Source organism: Euleptes europaea, chromosome 16 (assembly GCF_029931775.1).
Source record: "Euleptes europaea isolate rEulEur1 chromosome 16, rEulEur1.hap1, whole genome shotgun sequence".
Classification (NCBI taxonomy): Eukaryota; Metazoa; Chordata; class Lepidosauria; order Squamata; family Sphaerodactylidae; genus Euleptes; species Euleptes europaea.
In genome coordinates, this window is record NC_079327.1 from 12,481,225 (window position 1) to 12,495,161 (window position 13,937).

The 13,937-nt window shown below is 44.7% G+C and overlaps 1 protein-coding gene across 1 annotated transcript in view; it reads left to right on the forward strand.

Moving 5' to 3' along the window:
- Nucleotides 1-13,937, forward strand: part of ABCC4 (ATP binding cassette subfamily C member 4) — a 155,266-nt gene that overhangs the window by 60,471 nt on the left and 80,858 nt on the right. The window lies entirely within an intron of this gene.

Genomic DNA, 13,937 nt, shown 5'->3' on the forward strand with positions numbered 1-13,937 from the left:
GCTGATTTGTGATTCTTGAAACATCTTGTGCTGCTAACTCATCTGAAGTCGTACTGGGGGGAGAAATGGAATTTATCGTAGAAGGAAGAGGCTGAGTGAGGACATTTTAATTTTCTCTTTTCTGGGTTTTGGAATGGCAGATCTGAAACTGAGCACATATAGAGAAAACCCATCGTGCTGGTACTGCATGAAAGGTTTTCTGTTGTGCTGATGATTTGATTACCTGATTTGCTAACAGGAATCTAAATATTTCTAGCCTTAATGAGCATGTCCACTCCAGTCTTAAAGATCTGTTTAATGTTAAGCTTAGCATGGGTTTGAAAAGCATCTCTTTGACTTACTTATGCTCCCACTGAGAACATGCGTTTTCCTCGGGTTCCAGCAAATGCCTTTAGTTGTACTTGATGGGAAATGCAGAAATAGCCCTTTCAGTTTACAGCTTGTGGAGAGTATGGTCATATTCTTAATTTTTTTGCCTCATCTCTGAGAAAAAGTTGGGGAATATATCCCCACCCCCCATGCCCTTCTAAGTTATTCCCAGAATGCGAACATTATAGTGTAGCGTCAAGCAGTTACAGCCTTGTAAGTCCACTGAAGAATAAGGCTTAACATTCTGTTCATAGTTGTACCGAATGTCACAATAGCAAAAATCAGATTTCTTATTTGTAAGAAGAGCCAGCATGGTGTAGTGGTTAAGAGCGGTGGTTTGGAGCGGTGGACTCTGATTCGGAGAACCGGGTTTGATTCCCCACTCTTCCACATGAGCGGCGGAGGCTAATCTGGTGAACTGGATTTGTTTCCCTGGTGTCTCAGCTGAGTCCAATCCATCTTGAGTGACTCTGCTAGGAGTTTAGTCTCTTGACAGAGAATTATGGTATTGCTCTCAGCTTCCCTGACACTCAAACCCCCTCACCATGTTAAGGTGTGCATCCAAAAGGCAAGGCTGTCAAAGATAGGACATTTTGGAGGACATTGATTCATAGGGTCGCCATGAGTCGGAAGCAACTTGACACAAAGGGACAGGACATTTTTCTCCACACCAGTTGGCAACCCTCAGTTCGGCAGATCGGGCCCTACTCCCAGTGGTGAGGACATCAGGTAGTTGTGAAGAACAGGGCCCGTTCTGCTTTTGGCTCAAGGCTCTGGAACACCTTCCTAAATGAGGTGAAGAATTGCTTTTTCCTCATCTTCTTTCAGCTGGGGTACAAAATGTTTTATGTGTGTGAGGATATTTTCCGGAAGAGACACAGCCCAGGAAAAACTTGAAAACTTTCACACAACCCTTTAGTTCCCTTCCTGTGCAGGAACTAACTAAGCCAACATAGATATTACTGGAATGAGCACACATTCTTCCCATCTTTTCCCCACCTCCATCTTCTCCCCCTTCTCTTTGTCGTCTTCCTTGTCTCAGATTTTAGATTGTAAGCCCCTTGGGGCAGGGAGTTGCCTCCTTGTGCTCTGTAAAGGATTGTCCACGTTGACCATTCTGTGCGATTAAAAAACTCACGATTTGAGCCAACTGAATGTATACAAACTGGGCCTAAACTAACGGGTTCGGGTGGGATAGCCAGTAGCCATGTTAAATTTGTGCCGACGAAACCAAGAAGCCCGCAGTTATCTGAAAGAGATGTATTTCAGCACAGGCTTTTGCTGACTCCTTCTTCTTAATTACTGTTTTCGTAACAAAGTCTTAAACTGCGAGCCATCACACACTTAAAGGGAAGCCAAAGATTTGCTCCCTGAGTTACAATGTGGTTTCGCTTGAGCATTTTTTGTTTAACTTTGAATTGCAAGGCTGGTCAGCAGCTACCACTAGACTCCTATGTATGTAAGTAAAGAAAGGAAGTAAAAGAAGAAAAAACCCCAAGAATTATTCTGCTTTCAACACAAGCATGGAGTCCTTAGGGTGTGCGTGAACAGATTTCAAACAGGGGACTTCACTTCATTGATTCATTAAATCTGGATCATAATCCTGTGTATATAATTAGTACAACAAGCTGGAATAAAAAACTAGAAGAGTTGGTTTTATATGCTGACTTTCTGTACTACTTAAGGGAGAATCAAACTGGCTTGCAATCATCTTCCTCTCCCCACAACAGACACCCTGTGAGGTAGGTGGGGCTGAGAGAGTTCGGAGAAAGCTGTGACTAGCCCACTGTCATTCAGCTGGCTTCGTGTGTAGGAGTGGGGAAACCAACCCAGTTCACCAGATTAGCATCCGCTGCTCATGTGGAGGAGTGGGGAATCAAACCCGGTTCTCTGGATTAGACTCCACCGCTCTTAACCACCACACCACACTGGCTCTGGGGAGGTGGATGGGACCAGGTGAGACTTCTGCCAAGCAAAGTTTCTGATTGACCATTAGGAGATTAGATTGTGCAGATTTTTAAAAATGTTGTTTTGGCCGCAAGTGACACCAAAGCACAAGGATTTTCACTGTCAGAATTTGAAACGTGCCTGCAGGCTCAAAAAGGTTGGGGACCCCGCAATGGGTTTAAGGACCCATCGCAAGGCAGAATGAGAAACAGTGGCTGTCGGGGTTGAAGGCCAGACTTCCACAAATCTGCTCACCAGGACCAAATGCCTTGTGGCTCTTCAGTGTGCCAGGATGCCCAGAGGCACACAGATCCCATCCGCAATTTGCAGAGCATGTGAGTGAAGTCCCTTACACCACTTAATTGTTTGTTTACCCTGCTCTACTGCACTCCTGTGTATGTTCGCATGAGAGAGTGGCCACAACCTCTGACCTCTTCCGCCGTCTGTTAACGGACCCAAGTGGGTCAAGGCAGCACACAGGGAATGGCCCCTGATTAGTTACAGTGAGGGAAAAAAGTATTTGATCCCCTGCTGAATTTGCCCATTTGCCCTCTGACGAAGAAATGACCAGTCATTATAATGAGTGAAATAAGTATTTGATCCCCTATCAACCAGCCAGGTTAGGGTTAGGGTTCTGCTGTCGACAGAAGCAATCAATCCATCAGATTCCAAACTAGCCACCATGACCAAGACCAAAAAGCTGTCCAAGGATGTCAGGGACAAGATTGTAGACCTGCACAAGGCTGGACTGGGCTACAAGACTATTGCCAAGCAGCTTGGTGAGAAGGTGACAACCCTAACCCTAACCCTAACTGTCAACCTCCCTCGGTCTGGGGCTCCATGCAAGATCTCATCTCGTGGAGTTGCAATGATCATGAGAACGGTGATGAAGCAGCCCAGAACTACACGGGGGGAACTTGTCAATGATCTCAGGGCAGCCGGGACCAGAATCACCATGAAAACAGTTGGTAACACACTACGCTGTGAAGGACTGAGATCTTGCAGAGCCCGCAAGGTCCCCTTGCTCAAGACAGCACATGTACAGGCCCGTCTGCAGTGACCCAGAGGAGAACTGGGTGAAAGTGTTGTGGTCAGATGAGACCAAAATAGAGCTCTTTGGCATCAACTCAACTCGCCGTGTTTGGAGGAGGAGGAATGCTGTCTACGACCCCAAGAACACCATCCCCACCATCAAACATGGAGGGGGACATATTATGCTTTGGGGGTGTTTTTCTGCTAAGGGGACAGGACACCTTCACCGCATCGAAGGGACGATGGACGGGACCATGTATCGTCCACTCTTGGGTGAGCACCTCCTTCCCTCAGTCAGGGCATTGAAAAGGGGTCGAGGGTGGGTATTCCAGCATGTCAATGACCCAAAACACACGGCCAAGGCAACAAAGCAGTGGCTCAAGAAGAAGCACATTAAGGTCCTGGAGTGGCCTAGCCAGTCTCCAGACCTTAATCCCATCGAAAATCTGTGGAGGGAGCTGAAGGTTCGAGTAGCTACACATCAGCCTCGAAATCTTACTGACTTGGAGACGATCTGCAAAGAGGAGTGGGACAAAATACCTCCTGAGATGTGTGCAAACCTGGTGGCCACCTACAAGAAACGCTTGACCTCTGTAATTGCCAACAAGGGTTTTGCCACCAAGTACTAAGTCATCTTTTGCAAAGGGATCAAATACTTATTTCACTCATTATAATGCACATCAATCTCTGACTTTTGTCTTCTGGGTTTCTGGGGTTTTTCCTGTTGTTATTCTGTCTCTCACAGCTACAATAGACCTACCATTAAAATTATGGACTGGTCATTTCTTCATCAGAGGGCAAACGGGCAAATTTAGCAGGGGATCAAATACTTTTTTCCCTCCCCGTATGCTTGGCCTCTCTCTGCTCAACTCCTGCTTTCCGCCTCCCCTTCTGTAATTTTGTATGAAAAGGAGGGAAATGCTTTTCTTTCTTCCCCTTGTATCTGAAGAAGTGAGCTCTGATTTGCAAATAGTCATGCTTGAATAAAGGTGGGTAGTATTTATGGGGAGGGGCTGTGGTTCAGTGGTTGAGCATCTGTTTGGCATGCAGAACGTCCCAGGTTCCATCCCCGGCACCTCCAGTTAAAGGGACTAGGCAGGCAGGTGATGTGAAAGATCTCTTCCTGAGACCCTGGAGAGCTGCTGCCGGTCTGAGTAGACAATACTGACTTTGACGGGCCAAGGGTCTGATTCAGTAGAAGGCAGCTTCATGTGTTCACTGTGAGCTATGGAGAAGGAAGAGAACTGAGGGCTACATGGAACTGCCTTCTCCCGTCTCCTGTGCTGTGGGGAGTTCTCCCTCTTCACATACACCCTGCCTCGGAGCAGCAAAACCAGTGAGTGAGACATGAGATATTTGTGCCTGCTGCTGCTAAATGTGTGATTCTTCTTGTGCATGTGTGGAAGTCATGGTGGGGAGGGGTCAGTGTTGACAACAAATTAGGACCAGCTGCTAACCCAAGCTACAACCTGCAGACCCCCATCATTTTAGTTTAGTTTGCACTGAGCACACCAATGTTAAGGCAGTCTACCTGCCTTCTCAGCCTCTCTGCTTTCAAGGTGACAAGCGGATTTCACTGGTGATTCCTTGCGCGTGCCCTCCAGTGACAAAGGTTAGCTGGGCAAATGAAATAATGTCTTCCCCAGATGTTCGGAGGTTTAGTATCAGGGTACTGCAACTGCACTATGTATATATCCTGGCAAGCCCCCTCCGTGAGTTTTCCATGCACTACTTAATGGATCCAGTTAAGGACATGTCAAATTATTGGTTGTAGTAACAAGATGCCCCCCCCCATCTTCTCACTTTTATGAATAAAGATCCCCCTCTTTTAAATTTTGGCTTTCTCTAAATCTAGCACAAGAGGGCAGCATGATCTATTTTATTCTGCTTTTAGCTTTTACACCAAATTCACTGGAAGCGGCAGTCCGTTTCTTGTGACTATTTTTAGCGGCAGTGTTTGAGAACGATTAATTCTTCAAACTGCTTATTGAGTTACAAAGAAATGCAGTTTATGTCCTTTTATTGCATGCAGGTAAAAAACGGGTTTGCGACATATTAGCCTCAGCCTACCCAAAGATTTATGTCGGGTGGGTGGGGGGGTAACATAGTGTTTTCTGTTGACTAACACGTTAAGGCTGCAATTCTGAGAACACGAATGTGGGAGTAAATCCTAATGAGCTCAGTGGAACCTGCTTCCAAATAAATATATGTAAGATTAAGTTGAGAGTTGTTTATTTTTATTGTCATGTTTGTGCTTCTCTGTTGGTGTTGGCGGAGAGTGGAAGCTCAGTTTCTGAAACACAGATGTTGCCGGGTATGAATGTAGAAATAGTTCAGGATTGTGCTACTGGTTGGAGTTTATGGGCTAGAGACCACCGCATTGGGGTGTGAACCTAGTTGGTACCTTGTCTACACGGAGTACTGTATGCTGTAGTGTTGGAGAAAGAAAGTAGATCCAGAAAAACTTACATCAGGGGTATCAAACATATCTGTTACGAGGGCTGGATATGACATAAATGTCACTTTGTTGGGCTAGGCCATTTGTACCATAAAATTGAATGCCAGGTATCGGAGATACAAACTTTATAGAAGACACAGGCAAAGCCAATTAATGATATTATTTTTTGCTTTATTTTTTACATTAAAATAAAAAAAATTGCTGAACACAATAACACTCGTACAGTCTTTTCTTTTATTCGACACTCTTTGATCGTTGATATCTCGGGGCTGGGGGGAGGTGTGGCTGCCTCGGCTGGCTCGTGGCCAGATAGCTCTCAAGGGGGCCAAATCCGGCCCCCGGGCCTCACGTTTGACACCCCTGGCTTATATAATAGCCATTCTCTATTATTTTGATGGGGAAGTGCATCAAGAAACTGGGTGCCAGTTTGACAACAGATGAGGGGGACAGAGGGAGACTGTAAAGCATCAGCTTAGTACATAATATGTCCCAGTTCCAATCTCTGGCCTGTCTTGTTAAAAAGGATCTTGGCTATCAGGGCAAGATCTTTTCTCGAGTGCGTGAAGAGCCCTTCCAAGTTATTGTAGATGGTATTGTGGTGGACTGGTAGTTTGCGTCATCATAAGGCAGCTTCGCATGTTCACCCAACACAGATAGGGAGAACAAATGTATGCATAGGGAGTTGTTGTGATTGAATACATAAGCTGTTGCCTTTTTTAAAAAACTATTACTTGGGAATAAAATGTTTAAGTTGTCGCCTTCATAGGATGTACCAAAAAAACAGTATTGATCAAAGCATAGTGGCATTATCGTTGGGAACTTCTGCCGCTGCGTTTGTGACCGAAGCGTTTGTGAAAGTGTGCATGTTTGTGTAAGAAAAGGGAGGGGGGGAGAGTGAAGCAGCGGCAGTCTCAGAGACCAGTTGTCTCAAGCCTATTGCGTATTGAACAAATGCGCTATTTTGGTGTGCCGAAAATTAGTACGCTGATCGCCGAGCGGTTTTAAATTACAGTTCTATCAGCTGAATGGCGAGACGGCTCTCGGTAGCGTTCATTAATCTATTCTTGTTCACACAAGTGATTTCTGCTGAACTGGTAGCATGTTTAAACAAGAAATACTAGTCTGAAGGCCTTTGATTTTTATAGCAGGTAGTATTTTTTGACAGGCTAGTTGGAAGGCAAAGCTTCATGTTAAAATATTTTGCTGGTTGTGTCATTCATCACCGGCATAAACAGTCTGGCACCGTGCCATAAGTTTTGAGTGTAATGTCTGTTTAGAGGGAATTGCTGAGCTATTCTTTTTTTTTGGAAACTTGCAATATTTTGGTTTCTCAAAGAACACGGGAACAAAACGAGTGCAAAGAGGTATGAATTAACCCGGCGGAGCTTTGACAGCTTCCGTGCTCCTGCTGAGTTTGTTTTTTGAATAAATGTATCGGTAGCTTAGGCTTTCTTTTTTGCTTCATATTAATTTCTTTTTTAAAAAAAGCATACTCCTCAATTGGCTTATATTCAGGAGAATCTGTTTATTATAGGTTTCTTTCTGTTGCCAAAAAAATTTACAAAGCATTACAAAATGCTTGTTTTATTCCTCCCTCAAGCAACAGAAGTTCCAACAAAAGCGATCCCTTTTCAGGATAGAAGAACACAATAGACTGCATCAATCATAAAGATCCTGGACAGCCACATAACACTCTAAATATTATTCTTGGGTATTTACGTGGAACGGTTAGTGGTCTGAAGTCGGAGGTGTGGCAGTTCAACCTGTTTCGCTGCCACATATTTAAAGGGAAAAACAACCTTAAATGTTTTTTCATAGAGGTTCTGTGTGCTTAAAGACTTAATCAGGGTGTGGTGTTGAATTATTTTTATGGGAGTTGCTCTTTTATGGCTAATAATATCATAATAGCTTTTGTTACAAGTTTAAATAGCCTTCCTTACACATGCACCCGATTTGATTATACCCCTTGAGATTCTGTTAGCAACCTTTTATATAGCTGATTGCTGTAGGAGTAGTCTTAGTTTGGTACACATTACACAAAATATTTGTGTGCCTTTATTATCTGTGGGCACAGTCACATTAATCTTTATTCCAGAGAACGAAAAAAAGATCGCTTATCGAAGGCTGGACTTGAGCGTTGCAAAGGACATGGGACTGTCACAAAAAATGGCATCTCTGTGTCGAGTTTTCAATTTTTTGTCAGCAACCCGTGTCCTGGCACCAAGACATGGGACAAGTTGAACTAGAAATGCAAAAATGCAGCATAAGGCGGCAGCCCTGTCTCCTTTATAATGTATAATTCTGCCTGAAACTTGCTCAAAGAGGCAAACACCAAATATTATTGCTGTTATATAAAAGCACATAAAAATAACCATTTCAGGAAGAAGGCTGCACTACATCTTTAAATGTGTTTGAATGTGTTCCCGCATCCCATTGTCAGTGGACGTGCTAAGCTGGTACAGCAGAGGAGAGCTAGAGAGGTTTTCTTCCTTACCGGTTTTGCTGTTGCGGGGAGATTTTAACAGGGAGGAAAGTACATTCAGATCTGAAACTCTATGGATATAGATAGAGGTGGTATAATCCCTTGAGGACTGTACCATGTGTCCAGCTGGATGCTTGAGGGGATTGGGTGCTAAAACAGATGTGGTATAAGATGTTTAGAAGATGTAAAATGGAAAGGAATGGTTAACAGATGTTCTCCTGTTAGTGGTAAAAGTTTCCCTTTGCAGCTGTTTATCTGTCTCTGCTGACCCTTCCCAGCCCAGTGGAGAAAACGGCATGATAGGCAAGTTGGTTTTTCTACCCTAAGCGCTTGTTCTTCCCAGACTCTTTGCGGAAAGCTTAAGCAATAGTTACGCTGCTGATCTGGTAACGAAGGTAGGGTGCCAAAGGGAATGTGACTTCATTAGAATACAGCCTATCCGCGAATTCCGGTGAAAAGAAAAGGACACAATGGGACGAGTGTTAAGCCTTGATTGCAGGCAGATTGAATTCTGAAAGTGCTTTCCCAGGCAGCAGATGCTGCCGTTTGACTGCGGCCTTTAAAGGAAAGGGAATATGGCATACCACTTGTGGAATTCTACCGTCGCTTGGTTGTATAAAGGGATGCTGCACACTTTGAAGAAAATTCGGCTGATGTTTAAACTCGATTCGAAATGCACCCCCCCTCTCTTTTCGTTTGCTCCATTCGAGTCCCGAAGATTTGTTTGCAGTTCGAACTGGGCAGTTGCTGTGAGCAGTTTTGTATTTTCACTGTGGCAGCATTTGGAATTCTGGCTGGCCAGGTAGCCGCTGATCACGCATGCTGAATTACCTCGTCCTGGATCCTTGCAGGACAACTCTTTTAAAAGCTGCTAAGTTAGGTTGATTGTGTTGTTTTTGTACCTGCCAGTAGGTGTCTTTTGGCATTCTACTTCCCTTGTCCTCCACAACCAGGAACTTGTTCTGTGGAACACAGGCAGGATGCTGCTGCAGTCGTCTTGCTTGTGGGCTTCCTAGAGGCACCCGGTTGGCCACTGTGTGAACAGACTGTTGGACTTGATGGGCCTTGGTCTGATTTTGTCTTATGTTCCTTTTCTTCTCTCCCCCTCCCCCCTTTGGTTCTGTATTTCCCAAAAGTGGGCATCTCTGCAGCTAAGAAAGCCTTGGTCATTTTCATTTGCGGGTTGCAAGTCTCCAGCTGGGCTCCCATCCAAACTAATATAGGTAGTGCTCACCCAGTTAATGGAGAATGAAATGGACAAAGGGGTTTCGGCTGCTGTGACAGCTTTGGTCAATTTCATTTTCTATACACTGGGAAAGTACTCACTGTATTAGTTTGGAAGGGAGCTTAGCCACCAGACTAGGAAGGGAAGTGAAATTGACCAAAGCTGTTGAGAATACCTAGGTATATTAGTTTGGGTGGGAGTGCAGCTGCAAAAGGAGGAATTGGAAATGAAATGAAAAGTAAAGGTCCCCTGTGCAAGCACCAGGTCATTCCTGACCCATGGGGTGACGTCACATCCCGACGTTTCCTAGGCAGACTTTGTTTACGGGGTGGTTTGCCAGTGCCGTCCCCAGTCCTCTTCCCTTTACCCCAAGCAAGCTAGGTACTCATTTTACCGACCTCGGAAGGATGGAAGGCTGAGTCAACCTTGAGCCAGCTACCTGAAACCAGCTTCCGTTGGGATCGAACTCAGGTCGTGAGCAGAGCTTTTGACTGCAGTACTGCAGCTTACCACTCTGCTCCACGGGGCTCCTGGAAATGAAATTAACCAAGGCTTCATTAGCGACAGAACAAGGCTTTATTAGTGACAAAAAAAAATCTTGGTTGTGCACAGCTCAGTGCTAATCAAGAAATAACTAACTGTTTTGTAAGCTATTTCTCCTCTCCCCGCCTCACTCACCCACCATGGGCAGAAAATGGTTTTTCTAGAGGAAATTTTTAGTTAGTGAGACAGGCATGAAGGAAGTGGGCAAAAGAGGCATGGCAAAGCATTGAGCCAGCGTGGTGTAGTGGTTAAGAGCGGTGGTTTGGAGAGGTGGACTCTGATCTGGAGAACCGGGTTTGAACTGGATTTGTTTCCCTACTCCTGCACATGAAGCCAGCTGGGTGACCTTGGGCCAGTCGCACACTCTCAGCCCCACCTACCTCGCAGGGTTTCTGTTGTGGGGAAGGGAAGGGAAGCCAGTTTGATTCTTCCTTAAGTGGTGGAGAAAGTCGGCATATAAAAACCAACTCCTCTTCCTCCTCCTCCTCCTAGCTGTGGTTGAGAGAGTGGCAGTGCACTTCTTCTTCGTCTTCATCATAATGAAGCATCCTTCCTTTTCTATATGGCCTTTCTTGATGTGGTGATAATTCAGCAAGCCATTTAATGAACATAGCAGACCCCCTACATATGCTGTGGAGATTAGGTCTCCTTTCCCCACTTGGACTGTATCACAAGCCTCGCTGGTAGATGGTATGCTTCAAGGGAAAGCCCATGATGTGCTAGGAACCGGGCATGTTTTTCTTTGGGTTATGACTAGTCTTTTCAAATCTGAAAAGCAGGGTTTCCCATAAAGTTGAATTTCTCTCTTTCATGACCATTTATGTTGGGGCTCCGAAACCAGATTTCTTACATGGAATTGGAGCGTGCAAGCTAAGACTTGCTAAGTGACAGGATTTTATTAAAATTTCTCATTTATCTTTGAGGAATTTGAATTTTGGAATTTTTAGAGTACGTATGTCGAATATATGTCATCACCTTCTTTCAGGTAAGAAGAAGAAGAGTTGGTTTTTATATGCCGAGTTTCTCTACCACTTCAGGAAGAATCAAACCGGCTTACAATCCCCTTCCCCTCCCCACAACAGACACCCTGTGAGGTAGGTGGGGCTGAGAGAGTGTGACTAGCCCAAGGTCATCCACTGGCTTCATGTGTAGGAGCGGGGAAACAAATCCAGTTCATCAGATTAGCCTCTGCCGCTCCTGTGGAGGAGTGGGGAATCAAACCCGGTTCTCCAGATCAGAGTCCACCGCTCCAAACCACCACTCTTAACCACTACACCATGCTGGCTGCCTTGAACTGTCCTGCATAAGCCAAGCATTTGATGAGCCTGCCGTTGCAGCTTTATTTTTTCTGTTAGCCAGAAACTGAGAAAAGTTTAGCACTGTATAAATGAGAGAACAGCTTCTTGGATACAGTGACTTGACCAGCTGCTAGCTGGAATACACCAAAGACCCTTACAATCAAAAGTTATTTCATTAATAGTCTGTAGTTGTTTTGCAGTGCGCAGAATGTTCTCTCCCAGATGATCCTGGGTAATCTGCACTATAGCATCTGGATGAATTAATTAGGCTTCTGCCAGATTGCGAGCACCTGGCAGATTATGTAACAGTTGGGGAACGTTTTCATGCTCAGAGGAATCTGGGAAAGACTTTTTCTTTTTTTTTTTTTTTTTTTTTGGAGAAGAAATTTCTCAGACTTAGAAGCCAAACCACATATTCTGCAAATGAGAAGAGTGAAGGATGAGACAAGTGTTTCCATTAAGTCGACTGGTTTTCCAAAATGAAGATTAAAATCTGAACGTGCGCCCGCAAATCACTGTTACGATAGATACTTCCTGAGAACGTTGGGGAGCTCACTGTAGAGGGCAAACTGAGTGAGCGGGGTTTGGTCTTGGGTGCAAGAATTACTCCATCTAAACGTTATTGGAATGAGATGTGAGAAATACCCTAAAGTCTTTTGGGAGAATGGTGCAAAGGAGAATAATACAGGTGGCCATAGACAATGGCCTTTTATGCAGCGACGTCTCCCCACGGTCACCCCCGCGGACTGCTTCAGGGCTTCCTTGTGATTATGTATGCCTCTTACGCCCGTCAGAGGTTGCCTCGCTCCCCCTGCACGTTTTGCCCAAGTTTTCCAGATACCATTGTAGCCAGAATCTGGAAAACGCAGGCAAAACGTGCAGGGAGAGCTAAGTGACCTCTGACGGGCAGAAAAGGCATGCATTATCACAAGGAAGCCCTGAAGCAGTCCACAGGGGTGACCGCAGGGAAATGTCCCTGCATAAAAGGCCAATGTCACTATAATGTGTTAGTTAAACAAACCAGGGGTGCGAATTCTCCAGTTGTGTGCAGGGGACAGGTTTGGGGAAATGGTGTATTCACCACAGGTATGTGATTCAAGTAATTCATATGGCCGGTGTGGAAAAATGGTTTAGCAGATTGTTTGAGTAAGTTTCCTCTGGGAAACCAGGTGTGGGTACAAAGTTGGACAAATACTGTCTACCTGTGTTCAGACTGTGGGAATTTCTAGAAATAGATCTGTTTGTGAAAGGCTCAGTCCAACGTGTCTTAGATTCTGCTCCCTGCTAGCACAAGATCTTTGATTGCTGGGGTGGGGTGGGGGGACTTTTGAGATTCATTGTTGGGGAACTCTCTCTTATGCTTTCCACAGATTCTGTTGCTGACTAACGCATTGTGCTAAATAAGATGGGAGCAAGTCTGCTGTGTGCTTCTTTCCCCGCATTGACCAAGACAAGCTGTGAAATTGTATCCACGTGTAACCTAAAAGCAAAATGTTGATGGAAAACAAATATTTAAGTCTATATGTCTCCAAACACAATTCCTTTTGGTTTTGTCTCTAGCACAATGTTCAGTCATTGACTCTGAACAGTCTGGAACATTCAGTTATGAATGAAAGGAATTTTTTATTTACTGTAGCAGGAAATGTAATGAGGGAAACAATCAGTGTCCTCGTTGATTCTGAGCAGAGAGAATGGACTTCCTTCCACGCTTAACCAGCAAATTCAATGAAGTGTAAGAACAAAATGGATCTCTGAAGGAATCTAAGCTAGCCAGCGTAGTGTAGTGGTTAAGAGCGGTAGTTTGGAGCTGTGGACTCTGATCTGGAGAACTGGGTTTGATTCCCCCACTCCTGCAGCAGAGGCTAATTTGGTGAACTGGATTGGTTTCCCTACACCTACACACGAAGCCAGCTGGGTGACCTTGGGCAAGTCACACTCTCTCAACCCCACCTACCTCACAGGGTGTCTGTTGTGGGGAAGGGAAGGCGATTGTAGGCCAGTTTGATTCTTCCTTAAGTGATAAAGAAAGTCAGCATATAAAAACCAACTCTTCTTCTTTTTCTCCTTCTCCTTCTCTTCCTCCTCGCGAGTCTCCTGCAATTCTCTTCTGTATGCTTATGTGGGTTTGCTAAAGTTATTCCCTGTTTTTAAAGATTTTTTGAAGCTCCGTCATTATTACTGTCATTTACATCCTGAAATCTGTAAGGGCAGTCCTATTCAGGGTTACTCCAGTCCCTGTCTATTGATTTCAGTGGGTTTCAACTTGGAGAAACTCTGCATATGATTGCACTGTGTAACTTTAAATGTTGTGGGTTTACGAAAGACAGCTTATGGAAGGATCTGTGCTATCTCCACACTCCTAGAAGACAACTATATGCCTTGGAATGTATGCATGTCGGGCTAAGCATAGATAGCCAGATGAAGGATATTGGCTTTCTAGTGCTAACCTGCCATTAGATAATCATAGGGGGTTGTGCAGTTGGGGTTGTGCGACAGAGAAGCTGGGCATAGGTGTTGAGCTTATTTTATTCTCTCTCTGCAGTTTATCTGTACTAATAAGGAGTAAGGAACTAAACAGCCATT